Source organism: Bombina bombina, chromosome 6 (genome assembly GCF_027579735.1).
Source record: "Bombina bombina isolate aBomBom1 chromosome 6, aBomBom1.pri, whole genome shotgun sequence".
In the NCBI taxonomy this organism is placed as follows: domain Eukaryota; kingdom Metazoa; phylum Chordata; class Amphibia; order Anura; family Bombinatoridae; genus Bombina; species Bombina bombina.
Window position 1 is genome coordinate 708,910,929 of NC_069504.1, and position 25,391 is coordinate 708,936,319.

The following is a 25,391-nucleotide window of genomic DNA, read 5'->3' on the forward strand; positions in this document are numbered from 1 at the left end:
GTTTTTGTTTCTCTTTAGAGGTGATCACAGATAAGGAGCGCAGATGTTAAACAAACATTTTATAGTGTAAGGTTGGGTTACCATAGCAACTAATTTGATTTTCAAGAAATCCAACTTCGGATGGAAGCATTAACACAACGTTATATTACACCTACCTGAAAAGAGCAACTGTACGAAAAGCGCAAAATATTTCAATGGCTACCTGGTACTAAAATGAAGTTGTAAACTACTTTTAACTATCGGCCACTTTGGTAGCTTACGGCTCAATGGAAAGAAGCCCTAATTTTGCAGAAACCCCCCCAACACATTTCGTGAGCAAATCACCAATAGATTGTGATAAACCCCTAATTCTGAACAAATCCATGAGCCATATGGCTATATACTGTAATGTGAGATGTGCTGTGATAGTATCTCTCTGCAGAATATGAGGGCAATGTTCTAACCCTTTCCCTGGCACTATGTGATTATGCAGCTCTACAAGTGATCCGTGCTGGCAGTTTATTGTGACATAGAATGTATACTTCCCTGGCAGCTGCTTAGTTCCTCCTCCCAAGCTCTGGCATGTTTTAAGCATTACATAAGCATCCCTCTTTATTTACACACCATAGGTCTGGTTCCTGTTCACACTGCTCCAGGAATTAATAGGAACATCCTCATCCTACTGACAACAACTTCCCCCTTTCTAACCACCCAATACACAAACATATTGCACACTTCTAGAAACCTCAGCCAGGAGTCTTTTTCATCCCCACACAACAGTATCTTTTTTTTAAAAAACACCATAATAATCCTGTACCAATAAACATATAGGTAATTATAGGCATTAGGCATCTTAACCAATATAACTCAAAACAGGCTGCGCTAGGTTCTCATGCCATCCTCACAGCATGAGAACGAGGCTCCCATTGGAGCCTATGGAAGAGCACTCTCGTAAATGCATTGCGGCTAACTTGTAAAACCAACACATTTGCGTGCGCTGTTATTATTTATTATATTTTGTGCTCCACTTGTAATCTAGCCCTATGTGTTTAACTCCTGCAAATAACCACATAGTTAAAATTGTGCTTGGTACCCGCATAGCAATGCTGGTCCAGAACAGACTTTGGGGTTGATTTACCATTGTGCGGACTGACATGATCCGCTGTAGCGATTATGTCCGCCGCACATTGATAAATGCAGACAGCATACACTGTCTGCATTTTTCATTGCATGACCAGTTCTGGTGAACTGCTTGTGCAATGCCGCCCACTGCAGATTCGCGGACAATCGGCCGCTAGCAGAGGGTGTCAATCAACTCGATCATATGTGATCGACTGATTGCTGTATGCCCCCTCAGAGGCATTGGGGCCTATGCGGAGCTTCTTAAATCGGCCTCTTTGTCAGGAGACTGGAGACTGTAGTTGGTGGAACTAACCCCCAAACCGCAAGCTTGCGGTAACAATAACCAGCCACTTGTAATGGCTGTTTATTTATTGCATTCCCGTAAATGGGCAAATTTGCCCGTTTACAGGCGCGCGATAAATTAGCGCTCCACTTGTAATCTGGCCCTAAATGTGCCTGCTTTGATTTACATTAATAAGAAGGGATAGCATAGTCCGCAGTGACTACTGAATAAAACAATTCAGTGGACACAGGACTTTAAAATATAGTACCATTAAAGGGACATGAAACCCATTTTTTTCATGATTCAGATAGAGAATACGATTTTAAACAACTTTCCAATTTACTTCAATTATTTAATTTGCTTCATTTTCTTGCTATCCTTTGCTTAAAGGTTTATCTAGGAAAGCTCAGGAGCAGCAAAGAACCTAGGTTCTAGCTGCTGATTGGTTGCTGCATATATATATATACTGCTTGTCATTGGCTCTCCCATGTGCTCCTGTCAGCAACCAGTAGTGCATCGCTGCTCATTCAACAAAGCATAACAAGAGAACAAAGAAAATTTGATAATAGGAGTAAATTAGAAAATTGCTTAAAATTGCATGCTCTATCTGAATCGTGAAAGAAAAAATTTGGGTTTCATATCGCTTTAACAGAATGTGACACTTTTGTCTGATAGTAGAGATTTCTTTTAGACTAGTGACCTCAACCTTTGTGTGATTCACAGATGAACTATTGCAGCTAGAATACTTTTTTTTGACAGACATTATTTATTCCAGCTACAGTGCATTAAACTTGCATCATAGGAGAGTGCCCATTTTGGTTTATTTTGAGTTTTAAATAGCTATTTTTTTCTCACTGGAACAACCACGTTGAGTACATGTGTATTTGCCTTTATCTTATTACAGAAGCAGACTCAGCCCATTTGAATTGATGTGTTCTGCACAGCTTCTTCCATGGGAAATGTGTGCCTTTAATGCTCTGTTGCTCTTTCTATTGCATAAAATAAACAGCGATATCTGTTTTTATGCAAAACAACACAATAAATGTAAATACATTTTAAACACACTGTATTATATGTGTGTGTTGGGGTAATTATATTAATGCCCGAAAAATACCTGGGGCCTGATCCAATATGTATTACCCCCTAATCTGATACCCCTACACCTCCGCCAGCTATATTATATATATAACCCCCTAATGTGAGCCCCCTACACCGCCGCAAGCTACATTAAATGTCTAACCCCCTAATGTGATCCCCCTACACCGCCGCCACGTATATTATATATATTACCCCCTAATGTGAGCCCCCTACACCGCCGCCAGCTACATTATATATATTACCCCCTAATGTGATCCCCCTACACTGCCGCCACCTATATTATATATATTACCCCCTAATGTGATCCCCCAACACCGCCGCCACCTATATTATATATACTACCCCCTAATGTGATCCCCCAACACCACCGCCACCTATATTATATATACTACCCCCTAATGTGAGCCCCCTACACTGCCGCCAGCTACATTAAATGTCTAACCCCCTAATGTGAGCCCCTACCCTGCCGCCACCTATTTAAACTACATTACCCCCTAATGTGAGCGCCTACCCCGCCGCCACCTATTTAAATTACATTACCCCCTAATGTGAGCCCCTACCCCTCCGCCACCTATTTAAACTACATTACCCCCTAATGTGAGCCCACTACCCCGCCGCCACCTATATTAAAATGATAACCCCCTAATGTGAGCCCCTACACCGCCGCCACCACCTACATTAAAATTATTAACCCCTAATCTAATCCCCCTACACCGCTGCCACCTATATTAAAATGATTAACCACTAAACCTAAGTCTAACCCTAACACCCCCTAACGTAATTATTATTAAAATAAATCTAAATAATATTAATAATATTAACTAAATTATTCCTATTTAAATCTAAATACTTACCTATAAAATAAACCCTAAGATAGCTACAATATAATTAATTGTAGCTATTTTAGGGTTTATATTTATTTTACAGGTAACTTGGTATTTATTTTAACTAGGTACAATAGCTATTAAATAGTTAATAACTATTTAATAGCTACCTAGTTAAAATAATTACCAAATTATTAGATTTGGCACTAAGAAATCTGCTACCCTGAACCATCCACACCAAACAATTTTAGCTTATAAATGTCTCATGGATCAGTCACACATGGAGGTCAGGGATGCATGGTTTGGTCACACCCAGGGGGCAAAAAGGGATAATTCAATTGTAATAAAAAAAACTAAATTAAATAAAACTAATAAAAACATCTGGAGATTAAATCAGTGGAATAGCATCATGTCATAGAACCTATCTTCAATAGCTGTTGCCCCACCTAAACCCTGTTTCCATATGCATAAGCCTAGTTGTCCTATGCTAAATATGCTCCTGGCTTGTGAAGAAAAAATACAGCAAAAGTGACAACATTAGGAATAAAGTAATTATGATTCTAAAATAGTAACATTTACTGTAAGTAAAGTGTGGTAAAATGAGATCACTCAGACCTTACATCAAGGTCAAAATTATTATTTGTATAATGTATACAGTTCTTTAAGGGAAAAGTAAATTTTAAAACAAAAGTTCATTACCTAAATGAAATAAAGTGAACAGAAAATACTAATTCAAATAATAAAAAAATGATATAAAGAAAAGTGGATATATGAATAACAATAAAAAATAAATTAATTTAATAACTCTATATTTCAAAAGAATAAATAAAGTAAATGAAAAATAAATATGAAAAAATCGAAATATTTAGGAAAAATTAAATTCTAAAGAATCAGAATAACGTGTTTACATCATCAAAGATTGAGCCATAAAATAAAAAAAATAAAAAAATTAACTTATTAATGTCAAAATAATGAAACAATCTTGGTGGTATTAAGTGACATTAAAATTTAAAATAATAAATTAATTATATAATTAATAACTATAAAGCTAAGGCAAAAGAGAATACTAAATTAGTATGATTTCAAGTGAGTTGATTGTAAACAAGTAAATTGAGCTGTTTCGGAGAAAATTCGCAAATTAATGGGGACAACTTTATAATGAGTAAGTGGAGTATCAGTCTAGAAATAGATCCACATCTAGTCTTTTGTTAATACCCTCAGGATATCTCGTATGTAATTTAAGTATCCAGAATACTATTTTATGTAAAGTTGCCATCCTGTCACCTCCTCTTGGGTTTTTATTTATCAGATCTATTCCTATAAAGGAAAAATTATTTTTGCCTAGTCCATGTATACGGAAATGTTTTGCCACTGGAGTTTTGGGTTCCTTTTCCCCTAGGGAAATAAGGTGCTTGCGTATTATATCTTTTAGGGCACGTGAAGTGATCCCTATATATTGGTGCAAGCAAAATTTGCATGTAATCAAATATATAACATAATGCAAAGTGCATTCAATTCTATGTCTAATGTCAAAAATGTCTCCTGTGTTCGTTGATGTAAAAGTTTTAGTATTATTTGTATATTCGCAGCTTTTGCAGGGTACATGGCGACATTTAAAAAAAAAATTGTTGATTTGGGGGTGCGGTCAGAACCAATCTCAGTTTCAGTAAAGTTTTTTCCTGTGATATCACCTATTGAAGGTGTTTTTCTTGCAATACATTTCACTCCACTGGTAACAATTTGATTTAATACATTATCTCCTTTATGTATATTAAGATTTTTGGTTATAATATGACAACTTTTATTATATTGCTTACTGCATTTTGTGATAAACAAAGTATTTGTACTGAAGTTATCTCTAGTGGTGGTTGTTTTTGGTAAAAGTAGTTTGTCTCTGTTAGTAGCAGCTGTTTCAATTTTGAGGATGTTTAAGAGGTGCCTATTATAGCCTCTTTCTACTAATCTATCTGTGAGTTTATTTGCTTCAATATGATACAACTGTAAATTTGAACAATTTCTCCGTAAGCGTAAGTACTGACCTTTAGGAATGCCTTTTTTGAGATGGGGTATATGACATGAGTCTGATCTGAGTATCGTAATTTTTGCTGTAGGCTTTATATAGGTAGTACTCGAGATGCTAATATCAGCGTCTATGCTTAATCTCAAATCTAAATAATCAATGGTATTACAATTATGTTGGCTATTAAAAGATAAATTATAATCGTTATCATTCATAAATTCCATAAATGAATCAATAGATGAACCTTCTGTATTTTGCCAGATAATGATAAGATTATCTATAAAACGACCGTATAAAATTATGTTATTGTTATATGGAAAATAATCTGCAAAAATGTGCTTGCGTTTAAGCCAGCCCATGTAGATATTAGCATAAGTTGGGGCAAATTTGGTCCCCATGGCTGTACCGCATTTCTGCAGATAATAAACCCCCTAATGCATGAAATAATTATGTTGGAGTAGAAATTGAGTAACTTCTACTAGAAACAAAATGAATTGTTTATATGTGTATATTTGTCTGTAAATACATATATACACATATAAATACATATGTACACTTATATAGACATATATATATTTTAGATACATATACATCTTTAGATATGTATATGTATGTATCTCAATGTTAAAGTCCTTTGTCTGACTTCTTTTTCTAACACCTGGGATCTTCTATCTTTGAGCCTTTTGTGTGCAATATTTTTATTTAATAATTTTTATTATATGGGGTTATTATGAGTGTATTTTTGATGTGTTTTGTGCCACTTTTTAGTCTCGTATAACAGTTAACCAGAGCTCTGAAGTCACAAGATCTCAAAACGCTTTAAATTCAATTGTGCTTGAGAACACGTTTACTTTCAACTTGTATTACGCGCGTAACTTCCAATGCACAAACACGCCACTCATAATCTAGCCCTGAATTTTAGTGTATGTCTTATAAGCTATTTTATTTTTCTTTAAAGCATTTGTTACTTCTCTAGAAGACCAGGTTGTATTCCTTTTTACTTTTACAAACAAGTACATTTGTCTGTAAAATGACATTCTTCAAATATTCCTACTACTCTTGTGCTCTCTTAAGCAATGTGTGCCCTTTTAAAGACCTTCTAAGGCATTTTCTCATGTTAAAAAAATACTTTAAAAGTTTCAGTTAATAAAAATGCTAATACACAAAACGCTCATAACAAAACAAAAAACGAATTAAATTACATTACATGAACGTTTCCCTTTTTCTATATTTGCAGTGCAAATTACCCCTCAAGCTCTAAGCATGTTTACTAAATCAATACATTTTTGCCAATGTTTTGTATTCGATGCCCTCTTTTAATTCTCCTTCTTTTGTTGTAAGTTATTTAACAATATGTCCCTAATGTCAATAACACAATATTTACCAGAGTGTTCTAAATCCAATTTGCAGTTAGTTGTCAGATTGTGATTGGCTGCTGGAGAAAGAATGTCTACTCAATCATTTCTACCTACAGGGCATGAACTTACATTTTAGCATTGTAAGAATGGAACATATAATATATTGTATAAAATATTTTTTATTTGCATTTTTGTTTTATTTTAATGGTAATGTAACAGACAACAAATTGAAATGTACTAAATTGATACAGAGATTTATAGTTTATTTGTGAATGGTATAAAGACAGAGGGGCCAATTTATCATAGTGTAAGCGGACATGATCCGCTACGTTGTCAGCATTTATCATTGCACAAGCATTTCGTGTTTCAGGTGCAGTTGTAGCTGAGCGAAGAGAAGGTATTCAAGATGTCGACTAGGAATAAGCATATTCCCAGGAGGTTCCTGACGGACGATGAGATGATCTGGAAGACAAGGGCGATCCGGATGCAGAGGAGATTGAAGCAGCTAGAGAAGAAAAAAAAGGGGAGTCAAGTGGAGCAAGGAGAGTTACTGGGTGGTATGGCAGCGGTCACAGAAGGGTCGGTAAGTAATTTGGGTCCTGGGGAACGTGTGGAGGAGGGGGACCTGTCCGACACTTCATGCATAAGTATGGGAGAGGTTAGGCCTGATAGTGGGTCTGAGCGATCGGTTAGTCCGGGGATCCCATTAGGACAGGGGGAAGATTAGGGCAGGGGGAAGGTAATAGTCAGGAGCTGTTTGAGGAGCTACCAGTAGAAGAAAGGGTACTTTTTGTTCGCGGTGCAGGTAAGGCGAGCGGCGGTAGTAAGGCTAATAGCCTTAGGATTGCTGGTAGTAGCAACCGCGAGTACAGGGAGCAGATCCATGTTAGGCTTAGGTCAGTGTATGGGCCACGGCCCCCTCCCCTCTCCCGACACTTTCCGATCTAGTGGGCCATTCCAAGATGCTGATCGGGATGGGCGTAGGCGTGCCAGTGACATCATCGGTGGACGCTGTGCGCCAGAGGCAACTACGCATGCGCAAGTAAGGGAGCCGCCATATTGGTACAGGTGGAACACGGAGGACGAGAATAGAATAGAATAGAATAGAATAGAAGGGGAGGTTAGGCAAAGGGAGCGGATAGGTGGTTATGCAGCAGGGCGCTGCGAGGATGGATTCGGTAGTGAACCCGGTGGTCCAAACTGTTCCTCTCAGGGCAATAAAAGGAGTGAAGCAGTGAACGCAATGAGAGAGGAAGATAGGAGCAATCACAGATACTTGGAGGTTTATGATAGGAGTGGGGAGGAGTCGAGGCCTATTAAAAGGTTTAGACAAGATAAAGCTAGGAAGCAACAGCATAGAATGATTAGGGATCTGGATGGGAATACTTATGTGATGTTAGATCCTAGGGAGGAAGGAGATCAGAGGGAATGGGAGAGCAGCAAGGAAAAAAAGGCATAAGGAGAAAGCTGGGCAAAGAAGCAGTAAGGGTGGGGGGGACTGCCTTAATTAAGATGTGAATATTTAACAGAAGCGGTCCAAGGAATTGTTTCAAGGTCAGATTCTTGGAGAAAGAAGTAACACAGCAGACAAACCGCCTGAAGAGGGCACAAGTGTGGGAGCAGCAGAGAACAAGGAGGTAACAGGAAACAGAAGGACTACAGGTGACACAGAAGGACAGAAAAAGACAGCGGAGCAGCATCAGAAGCACGGTAAGCAATTGTTTTGTTATAAGGATAGCGATTCTGATTCTTCTGATAGTGATTCAGATATGGATTCTGAGGAGGAAAAGTCTATTGCAGGTTGCCATCGCAAGATATTAAAAATAGTTAGAAAAAATGTACGCAAAGCAGGGAAAAGGGGGGGTAGGGAATGAAGGGAAGATAGCAGTGATAATGAAATAAACAAGGATGACGAGGTGGCAGGTACAAAATTGCTGCCTTTAACTACTTATTTAAAAGCAAAAATAATAAAAAGAGCACAGAAAGGGAAATATGTGGACGTTTTTGAAATTACTAGAGAAGCAGTGGCGTTAAAATCTAGGGGGGAAGATACTAAAGGGAAGAAAATAAAACTAACATTCCCAGAATGGGTTAAAGGAATTTTAATATATGCTGAGAGTTCATAGCAAATAGTAGCAACAACAGTGGGGCAGCACATGGAGCTAGCCAGAACACCTCTGAGAGTAGATAGGATAGTAGGGGAATTGACAGAATATCCTTTAAGCGAAGAAAGAATTTTATTGATGGATGGTTTGCGTCAAGGTTTTGTTGTGCCAGTTAGAATGGAGGTTAAAGGTTTGGTAAAGGATAGAAACTTGAAATCGGCATCAGAATTTCCAGGGGCGTAAGCAGAAAAATTGGAGAAGGAGGTAAAATTAGGTAGAATGGCAGGGCCATTTAAAGAAAAAACATTTAAGGATTTGGTGGTGTCACCACTTGGGGTAGTGCCTAAAAAAGAGCACTAGGATGATACAGCACTTGTCATACCCCAGGGGAAATTCAGTGAATGATGCGATTGATAAGTTGGATACTTCTGTACAGTACCAGTCATTTGATAGTGCAGTGCAGATAGTGAAGAAAGTGGGTAAAGGGGCCTTAATGGCAAAAATTGATGTTGAATCTGCTTTTAGACTGTTACGTTTGAACCCAAGTAGTTTCAAATGAATGGGGTGTAAATGTAATGGTTTTTATTATATAGATAAGTGTTTGCCAATGGGGTGTTCAGTTTCTTGTTCCATTTTTGAAAAGTTTAGTTCCTTTTTATATTGGTTGTTTGAGCAAAGATCAGGGCGTGAAACAATGGCACATTATTTGGATGATTTTTTGGTGGTAGGGAAGCCGGATTCTGAGGAATGTGCATGCATGAAGGAAGGTTTAGAAGCCATGTTGAAGGAGTTAGGAGTGCCAATAGCAGCGGAGAAATCAGAAGGGCCAGGGATGCGCTTGGTTTTTCTAGGAATAGTAATTAATTCGGTTAAAGAACAGTGTGAGCTTCCAGAGGAGAAAGTTGGGAAGGCAAGACAGTTGATCTCGGTAATGTTAACAAGAAAGAAAGTGACTCTCAGGGAAATGCAAAAGTTGCTGGGGGTGCTAAATTTTGTGTGCAGGGTAATACCGGTAGGGAGGATATTTAAGAGAAGGTTGGAAAAAGGAATGAAGGGGGCCAAGTGACCAGAACATATGGTCAGAGTAAATGCAGAAATGAAGGAAGACCTAAGGGTGTGGGATTCTTTCCTGTGTGAATTTAATGGAATCAGAATATGGGGAACAGTAGTCAAGTCAATAGAACTATAAACGGATGCAGCTGGTAGTTGTAGGTTTTGGGGCATATCTCCAAGGTAGAGGGAGCGCGGGGGAATTGCCGGAGGATTGGAATGCTAAAGGGTGGGTAAAGAATTGAACCCTATTGGAACATTTTCCAATTATAGTAGCAAAGGAATTATGGGGTCATATATTGGCTAACAAAAGAATAATTTGCTGGTCCGATAACAAAGCAGTAGTGGAGGTCCTTAATAATCTGTCAGCATCATCTGGGCCAGTTATTAAATACCTGAGATATTTAGTGCTGAAGTGCCTCAAGTACAATATTTGTTTTAAAGCAAAGCATATACCAGGATATAGTAATGTGGTGGCAGATGCATTGTCGCATTTTAAATGGGAGGTGTTTAGGAATGTAGCCCCGGGTGCAAGAACGGAAGGTGAAAACTGCTCTGTTTTAATTTGGCAGATTGGCAGTGGATAGATGGAATCAGGGATATGGTGGAAAAATCTGTGGTGACGAAAACCTGGGCGGTATACAAAAAATATTGAAAGCAGTGGCAGGAATTTAGAATGAAAGGGGGGAAGGAAGAAGAGGTTATATTTTTGGAATGGTTGTGGAAGTTGAAACAAGATGGTATGAAAAGGGGACAGTTGGGGTCCCCATTAGTAGGGGTATCATATGTCGCGCAGCTATATGGTATGGTAGATTTAACAAAGGGATTCCTTGTAAAGAAAGTAAGAAAAGGTTGGGATGCAGGGGAAATAAAGGAAAGAGATAAAAGGGAGCCTATAACAGAGGATAGACTTGAGGATATGATAGCAGTTTTGGATGAAGTTTGTATTGATAAAGACGAAGCTCTGATATTTAGGGTGGCTTTTTCATTGGCCTTTCACAGGGGCCATGAGGATAGGTGAACTGTTAGCAAAAAATAAGAAGGATGGTAGCAGTGGTTTGAGGTTAGGAGACGTAAGATGGGGTTAACAGGCAGTATTAAAGTGAAAGTAAATCCTAGCGTTTTACAAACGCTAGGATTTACTATTGAAACAAATAAAGGTCACTTTCATTCATGAAGTATAAGATACTTCATGTAGAAAGGTCCTTTATTTGATTCAATCGATCGCCGCTCTTAGCTCCTACAGCAGCGCATGGCTAAAAAAATTTTTATTTGAGCAAAAAATAGATTAGTTTAGTATGTTTCTTCTAAATTGGATATATTAATTTTAACTATAGTGATCAATGTTGACTAAGCTTATTTGGTGTAAATGCTATATAGCTTAATTATAAGATGCTATAGAATAAAAATCAAAAAGCAAGAATTCAGATTGGCATTGCTGTTAGCAAAAACTTGTATGGATAATTGGACCTAAAAAGTCCTACGTACTATTTGATCCAAGTTTCAGCTGGATCTTAACTAGTGATACGTATGTAACAAAAAAGTATCCTGCACTATGTATTTATAGGCTGGATTGAATGCGGTATAACTGTATCAATAGATTGCACTATATTGTACTTTCTAGATTGAAATAAATACCATATAATAATACAGAGTGAAAAATAGTGCGGTGTAGCTGTATCGATAGATTTGCACTATATTGCACTTTCTAAATGGAAATGTATACCATAAAATAATACAGAGTGAAAAATAAACACCAATCTTAGGTAAATATATTAATACAATTTATTGCACATATACTTTGAAAACATATACATAAAACCCTGTGGTGACCGGTCACTGAGTAAAAAACGTATGGTTAAAAAATCGATAAAATTTTTTGAATGATTTTGAATAAGATTCCCTCTTGAACCTATATGTTTGTTTCTTATAAAAGTTCAAAATGAGAGAAGTTTAAGAAAGTAAAATTTCGTTTCTGTTGTTGAAAAATATCGTAGAGTTTTGGTGAGGCTTTTATCTTTCTATATATGCCCAGTTCTTTCAAAATCGTGTTGTACGTTAGATTTCTTGAAATAAAAGTCTACTTTTCAGACCGTGTTAGTCTAACCACACTGCCGGGCTGATACACTCTGAAGTGCTTACCTGTTCTGCGGTCGTACCTTACTGCGGTAGCACTAGTGTCTCTACAGCTTGCGGCTAGTTGGTGACATCACACGCTACGTCTGAGGTTAGGTGAAGTAGATCCGTCCGATATCCTTGCTCTTGGCTTCTTAACTCTGCGCAGAGTGCTCGGCTTGTGGAAGTAGTCCCACTTGTATCCTTTGCAATCCTCCGTACCCGTAGGTAGTAAAAACTTGTAATGTTGGTTATTCTTTCTTTAGTATCACCATCAACGCGTTTCGCCACTCTTGGTCCGGTAAATCTGGCATCCCATGGGTGCCAAGCCGGATTTACCGCACGGCTATTGGCTAAGGGGTGAAAACATCACCTCTTAGCCAAATTTTTTTTTAGCCGTGGGCTGCTGTAGGAGCTAAGAGCAGCAATCGATTGAATCAAATAAAAGACCTTTCTACATGAAGTATCTTATACTTCATGAATGAAAGTGCCCTTTATTTGTTTCAAAAGTAAATCCTAGCATTTGTAAAATGCTAGGATTTACTTTCAATTTAATCTTGATCAGAAAATCGAAAAAGGATACAGCAGAAAAAGGGGCATGGGTGTCAATGAAGGCAGCAAGGGGAAGATCTTGTCCGGTGGCATGTGTTAAGGATTATATGTTAGAAGAAAGGAAAAAATGTGGATCTTTTATAAGGCATAAAGATGGTAGTAATGTGACAATCTTTCAATTCAGGAAAGTATTGGAGAGTGTGGTAGCGAAACTTGGGTGGAAGGATGCATGTTTTGCCACGCATTCTTTTAGAATAGGAGCAGCAACCAGTGCAGCTGGTAGGGGATGCTCAAGCGAGCAAATAAAATAAATGGGCAGATGGAGATCTGTGGCTTACAAATCCTATATTAGGTTGTGTAAGAAGCTATTTAAAGGGGGGGGGGGCACTTAGGAAATTATTTGGTAAAAAAATGAGATGTGATGCATAGTATGACAAATAATTGTATTTTATTTTCATTACAGGAAGAGCTTTAAGAGTATGGGTCCTGGGGCATTCTTATGTGTATTGGGCCCATGCACGGGTAGCAGCACTGCCTCAAGGGGCTAACTTGGCTTTTACACATATGGAAGCTAATATTAGGTGGGTAGGGAAAAGAGGGATGAAGTGGGAAGAATTGGTAGGCACCATTCAACAGGCTAGGCAGAGATGGGGTCTGTCAGATGCGTTAATAATACATTTGGGGGATAACGATATATAGGGGCATATCCATTGAGGGAACTAGAGGAGAAGATACGGGAAATGATGAGCTGGCTGGCAGTAGCATGGCCAGAGGTAAAAATAATCTGGTCTAATATAATTTCAAGAATATATTGGAGGAATAAAGATACACATAGAGCGGGGTACAGATCCAGAAGAAAGATTAACCAGGTAGCAGTTAAGGCAGTGAGAAAAATAGGGGATTTAGTGTTAGAGCATCCATTAATAGCGGCAAGAAGGAGTTCACCTGAACAACGAGGGCAATGACCAGTTTCTGCAGGACGTCAGGAGTATACTGGAGGTTATTTTAAAGGTAAGGAATGGTCACTATAAAGTAAGGTTAATGGTTGGCGGAAAGAGTTATCTTTGATGGCGGTGAAATTGGGATCTGGCACGAAGGCGGGTTATGGAGGGGTGGGGAGGATCCTGTGACAAACCCCAACCAAGTCGTGATTCGGGGGTCTAGCTTATGGTTGGGCTATGGCATGGGTTCTCTCCTTTCCCTCTTGCCCTGCCACAGGGGGTTTTTGTTGTCCTCCCCCCTGACACGTGAGATCCAAGTTCAAGTTCAAATCCTGGTGAATTTTTGTCATGTTGAGTTGAGTTGGGGATATGTTATTATCCCAATAAAATTAATATATATTAAAAGTGACCTTTCCATATTTCACTAAACCTTGGTGTCTGTCTTTATTTGAAGGTGGGACATTAGGAGTTAGAATACAATACAGGTAAATAAGTTAAGTAAGGAGATGATGGTTTTTTTATGATTGGTATATGGGAGATTAATGGAGCCTCTAAGACCTTGAACAAACATAAGGAATGTATATGACTGGAGCGTCATAAGGGATGGGCTCCTAGGCTGGAATAAGGTTGAAGGGGTTGCTATGTAGGTAATCCCGTTGCTATGCTGATAAGGTGAGGGTGTTTGGTTGCAAGAGTTGTGCTGGCTAGGGGGCAGGGTTAGGTATATAAGGAAAGGTAACAGGAAGTGCATCACACTAACCATTTTTTGTTTCCCTCCCTCCCTCAATTCAATAAGAATTAGATGGAAACTCTTCGGAGAGGTCACAGAATCAAAGCAGAAAGAGTTAGAATGGTTTGGGCAGGATGTTCTTAGGCAAATCACAGTAAGACTGCCCATGCTCCCCCATACCGGGAAGGAAATCGGTTGCAGCTGGAAGCTAGTTGGTGATTTGAGTGGTCTACACTAGCTGAAGGCTATAAGAGGAAAATGCAGCTGTAGATATATAGATATACATTATGGTTTAGTTTTAAAGATGTGTTTTTTGTGGTTGCGGTGAAATTGGGATTTGGCATATAGGCATGGTATTGAGGGGTAGGGAGGATCCTGTGACATACCCCAACCTATATTATATATATTAACTATATTAACCCTAATTATATTAGTGTTAATATAGTTAATATCGTTATTATATTATATATATATTAAGTATAATAACCCTATCTAACTCTAACATCCCTAACTAAATTCTTATTAAAATAAATCTAATTAATATTAATATTATTAATTAAAATATTCCTATTTAAATCTAAATACTTACCTATAAAATAAACCCTAAAATAGCTACAATGTAATTAATAATTACATTGTAGCTATTTTAGGGTTTATATTTATTTTACAGGTAACTTGGTATTTATTTTAACTAAGTACAATAGCTATTAAATAGTTAATAACTATTTAATAGCTACCTAGTTAAAATAATTACCAATTTACCTGTAAAATAAATCCTAACCCAAGTTTACAAATACACCTACACTATCAATAAATTAAATAAACTACAAATATCTAAACTAAAATACAATTAAATAAACTAAACTAAATTACAAAAAAAAAAACACATTTGGTATTGTGTTTATTTTTACAGACAAAAGAGCTGATTTCTTTGGGGCATACCCCGCAAAAGGCCCTTTTAAGGGCTGGTAAGGTAATAGAGCTGTTAACTTTTTTAATTTAGAATAGGGTAGGGAAATTTTTTTATTTTGGGGGGCTTTATTATTTTATTAGGGGGCTTAGAATAGGTGTAATTAGCTTAAAAATCTTGTAATCTTTTTTTAATTTTTGTAATTTAGGGTTTTTTTTTTTTGCAATTTAGTTTAGTTTATTTAATTGTATGTAATTGTAGGTAATTTATTTCATTAATTTATTGATAGTGTAGTGTTAGGTTTAATTGTAACTTAGGTTAGGATTTATTTTACAGGTAATTTTGTAATTATTTTAACTAGGTAGCTATTAAATAGTAAATAACTATTTAATAGCTATTGTACCTAGTTAAAATAAATACAAAGTTGCCTGTAAATAAATATAAATCCTAAAATAGCTACAATATAATTATTCATTATATTGTAGCTATATTAGGGTTTATTTTACAGGTAAGTATTTAGTTTTAAATAGGAATACTTTAGTTAATAAGATTTAATTTATTTCGTTAGATTTAAATTATATTTAATTTAGGGGGGTGTTAGGGTTAGACTTAGCTTTAGGGGTTAATACATTTATTATAGTAGCGGTGAGGTCCGGTCGGCAGATTAGGGGTTAATACTTGAAGTTAGGTGGCGGCGATGTTAGGGAGGGCAGATTAGGGGTTAATACAATTTATTATAGTGTTTGTGAGGCGGGAGTGCGGCGTTTAGGGGTTAATACATTTATTATAGTGGCGGCGAGGTCCGGTCGGCAGATTAGGGGTTAATAAGTGTAGTTAGGTAGCGGTAACGTGGGGGGGCAGATTAGGGGTTAATAAATATTATGTAGGTGTCGGCGATGTTAGGGGCAGCAGATTAGGGGTTCATTGGGATAATGTAGGTGGCGGCGGTGTGCGGTCGGCAGATTAGGGTTTAAAAATATTTATTATAGTGGCAGCGATGTGGGGGGACCTCGGTTTCGGGGTAGATAGGTAGTTTATGGGTGTTAGTGTACTTTAGAGCACAGTAGTTAAGAGCTTTATAAACCGGCGTTAGTGTATAAAGCTCTTAACTACTGACTTTTTTTGGCGGTAGGAGTCTTGTCGGTAGAGGGTGTAACGCTCTCTTTAGCCAAGACTCTAAATACCAGCATTAGGAAGATCCCATTGAAAAGATAGGATACACAATTGACGTAAGGGGATCTGCGGTATGGAAAAGTCGCGGCTTGAAAGTGAGCGTTAGACCCTTTCCTGCCTGACTCTAAATACCAGCGGACGGCCAAAAGCAGCGTTATGACCCCTTAACGCTGCTTTCGACAGCTAACGCAGAACTCTAAATCTAGGTGTATGTGTCTATAATATAAATGTCCAGAAAATAATACAACCGACATATTTGCAATCATATCTGTGTAAACTATACAATAGTGAATATTCTAAATATGTGTGTGTCTTAATATGCACTGTGTGTAATACATAAGAACTAAAAACCAATCTATAATTCAAAAGTGACCGTGTCTCAAATCGATATTAAAATTAAATAATAAGACTACATGTTGGACTAACAATAAATATGTGCTCGCAACAGAATATATACTTAATGTGTGAAATTCTACAAAATAAGTTAAAAATAAGCACTTCCTATATGAGTGTCAATCCCATAATGATGTAGTATTAAGGTGTCAACAAGTATGTTCATAGTAATAGTTGATACAATATAAGTCAGTGAATACCTAGTGTTCTATAGAAATAGAAAATAATATTAAATGATGATTGCAGCCATTCTATGTTTAAGATTTAAAAAGCAGCCAGGTCTATTGCTTCGTTTAGGCCAGAGGGAAAGAGTGTCTGAAACTTATAGATCCAATATGTCTCCCCTCTGGCGCAAACAAATATATCTATTAACGCCCACCCTAGGGGCAATGTATTCCAAGGGGGTTATTCTATATGTGTGATGGCCAGGGCCGCCATCAGGGGGTGACAGGGGTGACTCCTGTCAGGGGCCCAATGGGCTAGGGGGGCCCCATGAGGCAAGAACTTAAAAAAAAAATTTTTTTTTTTTTTTACATTTTGGCAGCCACCAGTGGGTACTACAGCAGAGTGCTAATTGAGCATGAGAAATGTTATTACAAGGAGTAAAGTATTAGCATTTGAGAGGATTTCTAAGTGTGCACTAAACCACAGTGTGAGACAGACTTGGCACTTTGTTTGTAGAGTGTGTGCCTGAGTCAGACGGCTGATCACTTTCATTTGCAGAGGAGGTAGGAATTACTTAGCAAATGTTTTTTTATCTCTTTGTGCAATTTAAGATTGTAACTTCAGTGTGGTAGTAGTTGTATGGTGGGGCCAAGGGTCCATAAAAACACATTTTTTTTAGCAGCAGTGTATTTATGATTATTTGACAATGCTGTAGAAATCATATATTTTAAACCATGCAGAAATGTTTCCTCCTCAATACACAAATGATATATATATATTACATTCCAGTTTACTGCCCCTTTATGCAAGGACTTTCCAGATACAAGGAGGCATTTTATTTAAGATTTTTACATCTGCATAACATGTTATACTCTCAGACTAAGATTGCTCAGTGTTGGAAATGAGACAGGTTAGCTTAAAACTGTTCAGTTTACTCTACAGCTGACTTAATTTTGAAATGCATACCAACAAGCTTAAATCCTGCATTTAACCAGATCTAATGGTATGAGTACCACAGCTTATGGTTCCACCAAGACCATATAGAGTACAAGATTTTCAAAATCCACAAGTACAGCTGACAGATGGGAAAACTCCCACGTAAAATTACATAGTTGATGCAGAGTCTGGTTTTAATCCATAAAGGGCATAAATCACCTAACATTCCTAAATTGTTTGGAATAACGTGCTTTAAGGGTTACGCCCGCTTCACAGTGACAGACCAAACTCCCCGTTTAACGCACCGCAAACAACCGCAAACAGTCCATTTGCACAACCGCAAGCTCCCCATTTGCACAACCGCAAACTCCCCATTTGCACAAGGTTGGATACCAAGCTAGCCATGTCCCGTTCCTTGTCCTGACTGATGTCATTGAAGGTCTCTTCCTCCACCAAGCCACGTACAACACCAAGTGTCCCCGAAAGGTGACAACAAGCCCCCTGGGACGCCTGCTGTGTTTGGTCTTCCACCTCCTCAAAGCCACCTTCCTCCTCTGACTCCTCTTCTTCAGACTCCTCTCTCTGCATTGCCTCTCTCTGCATTATTATAAGGTGTGTTAAGTAGTACTATTCTTATCAGTTTAATCCCTGTTCCGTCCCCTATTAGGGGACGTGTATATGGCATGGATTTTAGGAACCAGGAGATGGAAAAAGATGCTTGGTCGGTCCTCCTACTTCAAATTTGGGGCACTGCGCGTGCAATCGTGGCCGGACTTTTAGCCAACGGACATTTGGCCGACGGACATTTGGCCGACGGACATTTGGCTGAAACACAAGTGGCTGTCAGACAACAGTCCGGCCACGAGATAGATTTGATAGATAGATACATAGATTAGATAGATAGATCAATAGATGCAATAGATACATTTGATAGATACGATAGATAGATATATTTGATAGATAAATAGATAGATTTGATAGATATATAATTTCCCAGACAGAGAATTACAAGATGTGCGGTCTGGGACCCATGGTAAGGTTCCCAGAGGCAGTTGCGGCGCCAGGGGACGTGTATATGGCATGGATTTTAGGAACCGGGAGATGGAAAAAGATGCTTGGTCGGTCCTCCTATTTCAAATTTGGGGCACTGCGCGTGCAATCTACTGTGCCACCAGATAAGAGTGGTGTGTTAAGTAGTACTATTCCTATCAGTTTAATCCCTGTTAAGTGCCTTTATTTTGTTTGGTTTTTGAAGCCACAGTGCAGCACCAGAGGCCAGAAAAATTTGGCATGTACACATGCCTGAAAAATTAGGTATTGTTGCAGCCGCTGCTGTAGCAGCGGCCAGAAAAATTGATGTTTGTTTCCCAGGCAGAAAGTGCAATAAAAACATTGCGGCTTGAACCCTAGTTGGTGGCGGATAAGTCACGCAAGTCATCCGGCATTCGAAGACAAAATACAGCAGCGTGTGGACCATTTTTAGCCCAAGGCAGCTCATCTCATCAGGCCTTTTTTACTTGAATGTATCACCCAATGTCAGTCCCTTCAGGATCCATCCCTCATTCATCTTAATAAAGGTGAGGTAATCTAGACTTTTTGACCTAGGCGACTTCTCTTCTCAGTGACAATACCTTCTGCTGCACTGAAGGTCCTTTCTGATAGGACACTTGAAGCGGGGCAGGCCAGAAGTTCTATTGCAAATTGGGATAGCTCAGGCCACAGGTCAAGCCTGCACACCCAGTAGTCAAGGGATTCATCGCTCCTCAGAGTGTTGAGAGCTGCAGTTAAGGCGAGGTAGTCTGCTACCTGTCGGTCGAGTCGTTCTCTGAGGGTGGACCCCGAAGGGCTGTGGCGATGCATAGGAGTTATAAAGCTCCACATGTCCTCCATTAACAACACGTCTGTAAAGCGTCCTGTCCTTGCCGGCGTGGTCGTAGGAGTCGGAGGATTACTTTCACCTCTTCCCCTGTTAGATTCCTGTTGTGCTGTGACATCACCCTTATACGCTGTGTAAAGTATACTTTTTCATTTATTTTGGAACTGCTGCATCCTTTCCGACTTGTGGTAATTCGGTAACATTTCAGGCACTTTATGCTTATACCGGGGGTCTAGTAGCGTGGACACCCAGTACAGGTCGTTCTCCTTCAGCCTTTTTATACGAGGGTCCCTCAACAGGCACGACAGCATGAAAGACCCCATTTGTACAAGGTTGGATGCCGAGCTACTCATGTCCCGTTCCTCGTCCTCACTGATCTCACTGAAGGTATCTTCTTCCCCCCAGCCACGTACAACACCATGGGTACCAGATAGGTGACAACAAGCACCCTGGGATGCCTGTTGTGGTTAGTCTTCCTCCTCCTCCTCAAAGCCACATTCCTCCTCTGACTCCTCTTCCTCACAATCCTCTTCCAGCGTTGCCGCTGGTCCAGCAAACGATGCTGATAAGGCTGTTTCTGGTGGTGATGGTGACCACAACTCTTCCTCTTCACGCTCATCTACAGCCTGATCCAGCACTCTTCGCAGGGCACGCTCCAGGAAGAAAACAAATGGTATGATGGTGTCTTCGGTGCGACTGACTAGGTTTGTCACCTCCTCAAAAGGACGCATGAGCCTACAGGCATTGCGCATGAACGCCCAGTAACGTGGCAAAAAAATTCCCAGCTCCGCAGAGGCTGTCCTAGCACCCCGGTCATACAAATACTCATTAACGGCTTTTTCTAGTTGGAGCAGGCAGTTGAACATTAGGAGTGTTGAATTCCAACGTGTCGGGCTGTCGCAAATCAAGCGCCTCATTGGCATGTTGTTTCGCCGCTGGATATTGGAAAAGTGCGCCATGGCCGTGTAGGAACGCCTCAAATGGCCACACACCTTCCTGGCCTGCTTCAGGACGTCCTGTAAGCCTGGGTACTTATGAACAAAGCGTTGTATGCCCAATTTCAATGCCGCCACCAAATTACTTCCATTGTCAGAAACCACTTTGCCGATCTCCAGTTGGTGCGGAGTCAGCCACTGATCCACCTGTGCTTCAGGGTGGACAGGAGTGCTGGTCCGGTGTGGCTCTCTGCTTTCAGGCAAGTCAACCCCAAGACGGCGTGACACTGCGGTATCCGCGATGTGGAATAGTACCTGCGTAGCTGGGGGGTGCCGTTGATGTGGAGCAAGACCCAGCAGCAGAAGAGGACTCAGCCGAGGAGGTTATGGAAGAGGATGGAGTAGGAGGAGTAGAGGAGGTGGCAGCAGGCCTGCCTGCAAGTCGTGGCGATGTCACCAACTCCTCCTCTGCAGAGCCATGCATTCCATGCTTGGCAACCATCAGCAGGTTTACCCAATGCGCAGTGTAGGTGATATACCTGCCCTGACCATGCTTTGCAGACCAGCTATCAGTGGTCATATGGACCCTTGCCCCAAGACTGTGTGCCAGACATGCCATTACTTCCTTTCGCACAATCGAGTACTGGTTGGGGATTTGTGCAAAGAAATTTGGGTCGGGTACCTTCCACTGCGGTGTCCGAATAGCTACAAATTTTTTTGAACGCCGCAGACTCCACCAGCGTGTATGGTAAAAGCTGGCAGGCTAACAGTTCAGACAAGCCAGCTGTCAGACGCCGGGCAAGGGGGTGACTTTGTAACATTGGCTTCTTACGCTCAAACATGTCCTTGACAGACACCTGGCTGTGGGCAGATGATCAGGAACTGCTCCGGAAGAGAGACAGAGTGGCAGATGGTTGAGAGGGGGCAAGGAGGACAGCAGTGGTTGACGTGGCTGAAGATGCTGGACCAGGAGGAGGATGGCGGCTTTGAGTTTGTGTGCTGCTTCTACTCATGTGTTGATCCCATAGGTGTTTGTGATGTGCGATCATGTGCCTTCGCAAAGCAGTTGTACCTAGGTGGGTGTTGGACTTCCCACGACTCAGTTTCCTTTGGCACAGGTTGCAAATGGCATCGCTGTTGTCAGAGGCAGATACACACAAAAAATGCCACACTGCTGAGCTCTGCGATGACGGCATTCTGGTGGTGGCAACAGCATGCGTTGATTGGCGTGCTGTCTGGCTGACCCCGAGTGCCGATGCATGCTGTCTGACTGTGCCACTGGCTCCTTGTGACGACCTCCCCCTGCTTCCAACTCGTCTCCTCCTCCTCCTCCTCCTCCTCTCTGTCTCCCCATCTGAACTTTCCCCCTGTTCTTCTTCTCTTCTAGTGGGCACCCACGTGATATCCACGGACGCATCGTCATCATCAACCGCTTTACTTGTATCTGACAAATCAACAAAGGAAGCAGCAGCGGGTACAACATCATAATCATCACACCGTACGTCCATGTCTGTAATGCTGCCTGACTGAGACCTATCACTGTTATCTACATCCTCTGTCAATGATGGTTGCGCATCACTCATTTCTTCGAACTGATGTGTAAAAAACTCCTCTGACAGATCAAGTGAAGCGGCTGTGGTGCTAGCGTTGGTGGTGGCGGCAGGCGGGCGAGTGGTAACTTGAGAGGTGCCCGAAGATAAGCTGGAGGAGGATGGTGCGTCAAGGTTCGGAGCGGAAGCTATAGAAGATTGGGTGTCCTGTGTCATAAAGTCAACTATTTCCTCAGAACTTTTCGAGTTCATGGGACGTGGCCTCTGAATACTGGGCATTATTCTAGTGCCAAAGGGAATCACAGAACCACGACCATGACGGCACCTGCGGGGTGGCCTGCCTCTGCCTGTCATTTTTTTAAAATGTACACTTACACTACTATTAAACAAGATATGAGTGGTGCCACTGGGTGGGCAAGTGGGCCCAGTATAAGCTGTGAGCCTGACACAAAAAAGCAGACTGATGTTTCACAGTCCAAAAAGTTTTTATTTTTTTACATGTACACTTACACTACTATTAAACAAGATATGAATGGTGGAACTGGGCAAGTGGGACCAGTATAAGCTGTGAGCCTGACACAAAAAAGCAGACTGATGTTTCACAGTCCAAAAAGGTTTTTTTGTTTTTAAATGTACACTTACACTACTATTAAACAAGATATGAGTGGTGGCACTGGGCAAGTGGGCACAGTATACGCTGTGAGCCTGACACAAAAAAGCAGACTGATGTTTCACAGTCCAAAAAGTTTTTATTTTTTTAAATGTACACTTACACTACTATTAAACTAGATATGAGTGGTGGCACTGGGCAAGTGGGCACAGTATACGCTGTGAGCCTGACACAAAAAAGCAGACTGATGTTTCACAGTCCAAAAAGGTTTTTTTTTTTAAATGTACACTTACACTACTATTAAACAAGAAATGAGTGGTGGCACTGGGCAAGTGGGCACAGTATACGCTGTGAGCCTGACACAAAAAAGCAGACTGATGTTTCACAGTCCAAAAAGTTTATTTTGTTTTAAATGTACACTTACACTACTATTAAACAAGATATGAGTGGTGGCACTGGGCAAGTGGGCACAGTATACGCTGTGAGCCTGACACAAAAAAGCAGACTGATGTTTCACAGTTCAAAAAGTTTTTATTTTTTTAAATGTACACTTACACTACTATTAAACAAGATATGAGTGGTGGCACTGGGCGAGTGGGCCTAGTATAAGCTGTGAGCCTGAAACAAAAAAGCAGAATGTTTCACAGTCCAAAAAGTTTTTTTTTTAAATGTACACTTACACTACTATTAAACAAGATATGAGTGGTGGCACTGGGCAAGTGGGCCCAGTATAAGCTGTGAGCCTGAAACAAAAAAGCAGACTGATGTTTCACAGTCCAAAAAGTTTTTTTTGTTTTTAAATGTACACTTACACTACTATTAAACAATATATGAGTGGTGTTTTTTTTTTTTTTTAAATTTACACTACTGTTACACCAGATATGAGTGGGGGCACTGGGCAAGTGGGCCTGGCACACATGCTGGCAGGCAGGCAACTGCATTTAGATTACACTAGCAGACTGATGTTTCACAGTCCAAAAAGTTTTTTTTTTTTAAATTTACACTACTGTTACACCAGATATGAGTGGTGGCACTGAGCAAGTGGGCACAGTATACAGTATACTGATGTTTCACAGTCCAAAAAGTTTTTTTTGTTTTTAAATGTACACTTACACTACTATTAAACAAGATATGAGTGGTGTTTTTTTTTTTTTTTAAATTTACACTACTGTTACACCAGATATGAGTGGGGGCACTGGGCAAGTGGGCCTGGCACACATGCTGGCAGGCAGGCAACTGCATTTAGATTACACTAGCAGACTGAAGTTTCACAGTCCAAAAAGTTTTTTTTTTTTAAATTTACACTACTGTTACACCAGATATGAGTGGGGGCACTGGGCAAGTGGGCCTGGCACACACGCTGGCAGGCAGGCAACTGCAATTAGATTACACTAGCAGACTGATGTTTCACAGTCAAAAAAGGTTTTTTTTTTAAATTTACACTACTGTTACACCAGATATGAGTGGTGGCACTGGGCAAGTGGGCACAGTATACGCTGTAAGCCTGGCACACACGCTGGCAGGCAGGCAACTGCAATTAGATTACACAAGCAGACTGATGTTTCACAGTCCAAAAAGTTTTTTTTTTTTAATTTACACTGCTGTTACACCAGATATGAATGGGGGCACTGGGCTAGTGGGCCTGGCACACACGCTGGCAGGCAGGCAACTGCAATTAGATTACACTAGCAGACTGATGTTTCACAGTCAAAACATTTTTTTTTTAAATTTACACTACTGTTACACCAGATATGAGTGGTGGCACTGGGCAAGTGGGCACAGTATACGCTGTGAGCCTGGCACACACGCTGGCAGGCAGGCAACTGCAATTAGATTACACAAGCAGACTGATGTTTCACAGTCAAAAAGATTTTTTTTTTTTAAATTTACACTACTGTTACACCAGATATGAGTGGTGGAACTGGGCAAGTGGGCACAGTATACGCTGTGAGCCTGGCACACACGATGGCAGGCAGGCAACTGCAATTAGATTACACAAGCAGACTGATGTTTCACAGTCAATTTTTTTTTTTAAATTGAACGCCGCAGACTCCACCAGCGTGTATGGTAAAAGCTGGCGGGCTAACAGTTCAGACAAGCCAGCTGTCAGATGCCGGGCAAGGGGGTGACTTTGTGACATTGGCTTCTTACGCTCAAACATGTCCTTGACAGACACCTGGCTGTGGGCAGATGATCAGGGACTGCTCCGGAAGAGAGACGGAGTGGCGGATGGTTGAGAGGGGGCAAGGAGGACAGCAGTGGTTGACGTGGCTGAAGATGCTGGACCAGGAGGAGGATGGCGGCTTTGAGTTTGTGTGCTGCTTCTACTCATGTGTTGATCCCATAGGCGTTTGTGATGTGCGATCATGTGCCTTCGCAAAGCAGTTGTACCTAGGTGGTTGTTGGACTTCCCATGACTCAGTTTCCTTTGGCACAGGTTGCAAATGGCATCGCTGTTGTCAGAGGCAGATACACAAAAAAAATGCCACACTGCTGAGCTCTGCGATGACGGCATTCTGGTGGTGGCAACAGCATGCGTTGATTGGCGTGCTGTCTGGCTGACCCAGAGTGCCGATGCATGCTGTCTGACTGTGCCACTGGCTCCTTGCGACGACCTCCCCCTGCTTCCAACTCGTCTCCTCCTCCTCCTCTCTGTCTCCCCATCT